Source organism: Drosophila arizonae, unplaced genomic scaffold, assembly GCF_054131065.1.
Source record: "Drosophila arizonae isolate 15081-1271.41 unplaced genomic scaffold, UAZ_ARI_1.0 ARI_Backbone_171, whole genome shotgun sequence".
Classification (NCBI taxonomy): domain Eukaryota; kingdom Metazoa; phylum Arthropoda; class Insecta; order Diptera; family Drosophilidae; genus Drosophila; species Drosophila arizonae.
The window spans coordinates 12,812-14,289 of NW_028315231.1; the positions used below are offsets into that span (position 1 = coordinate 12,812).

A 1,478-nucleotide genomic window follows, 5' to 3' on the forward strand; every position below is an offset into this window, starting at 1 on the left:
AACCGATCATCCCCGATAGATTTTTGGCCATGTTGCAGGCAAGTGCATATTGTGATTTTTTGCTGTTCGTCAGTTAGTGTTTTAATTTATTAATTTTTTAATTTTCTCGTTGGAGGTAAGTTTATTGTCATCCCCAGGGGCAGATTAAAGCATCGTTGATCATCCTCGTCGAATTTTTGGCCGTTTTGCAGGTAAGTAGTATATTGTGATTTTTTGCTAGTTTGAATTTAGTTGTTAATTAGATGTTTCTTCTTATTTTTCCCGTTGCAGGTAAGTTTATTGGCATCACTGGGGACGGAGTCGACCATCACCTATTATCCCCGATAGATTTTTGGCCATGTTGCAGGCAAGTGCATATTGTGATTTTTTGCTGTTCGTCAGTTAGTGTTTTAATTTATTAATTTTTTAATTTTCTCGTTGGAGGTAAGTTTATTGGCATCACTGGGGACAGAGTCGAGCATCGTTGGTCGTCTTCGTTGGATTTTTGGCCATGCTGCAGGTAAGTGTATATTGTGATTTTTGCCAATATAGAATTATAGTTTTAGATTTATTTATTTTTTCAGGGTCGTTGCGTGGCATCACCGGGGACGGAGTTACCATCGTTGGTTGCCCTCGTTGGATATTTGGCCGTTTTGCAGATAAGTGTATATTGTGATTATTAATGTTTTCAATTTGTTATTTTTTATTTTTCTCGTTGCAGGTAAGTTTATTGGCATCACTGGGGACGGAGTCGAGCATCGTTGGTCGTCTTCGTTGGATTTTTATATACAACGCAAATTTGTAAGTCTCCAGGTCTAATAGTATTTTAATGAGGCTGAAAAAACAAAATCAATTTTTCGATTATTCTCGATAAAAAAGTTATCGGATGATTTATCGAAAAATTAAAGCAAACTCGTACTGCGTATGGTACACACGAGTAACTTCTGAGATCGACGCACTCATACGGACGGACGGACGGACAGACGGACAGGGCTATATCGACTCAGCTCGTCGCCCATATCAAGAATATATATACTTTGTGGGGCCTGCCACGCCTCCTTCTGCCTGTTACATACATTTCAACAAAACCATTATACCCTGATTTCCCATTGAAAATGGGTTCAGGGTATAAAAAATGCAAATCGTAAGAAAAAATAGAAATAATTGGACCAGATATTTGCACACGGAACAACAAGTGGAATATATTTATTACTTTTGTGCAATTGTTGTGAATATAGATGTGTGTTATGTAAATAAATTAATTAATTATGTGTTAATTGTGTTGCTACTCTGGTTGTACATTCATATGGATATATGTATGTACATATGTTTAAGACTTTTTTTTATATTCGGATGGCAGAGCAAAGCGGAGACACAATTAGCACACCCACACGTATAAAAATTTGAAATGCAAATATAAATACACTTGCCAGAAAAACTATGCGTACAGGCCTAACGTGCGACTTTGATAGAGAATAAATATGATAAATAATAGTATT

At 36.5% G+C, this 1,478-nt stretch overlaps 1 long non-coding RNA gene across 1 annotated transcript; it reads left to right on the forward strand.

Annotated features, from left to right (window-relative positions):
- The first annotated feature begins 276 nt into the window (after positions 1-276).
- LOC149267722 (uncharacterized) lies at positions 277-1,256 on the forward strand. Its single transcript, XR_016271507.1, has 2 exons — positions 277-499; positions 564-1,256. It is a non-coding gene; the product is annotated as an uncharacterized LOC149267722 (long non-coding RNA).
- The last annotated feature ends 222 nt before the right edge of the window (positions 1,257-1,478 follow it).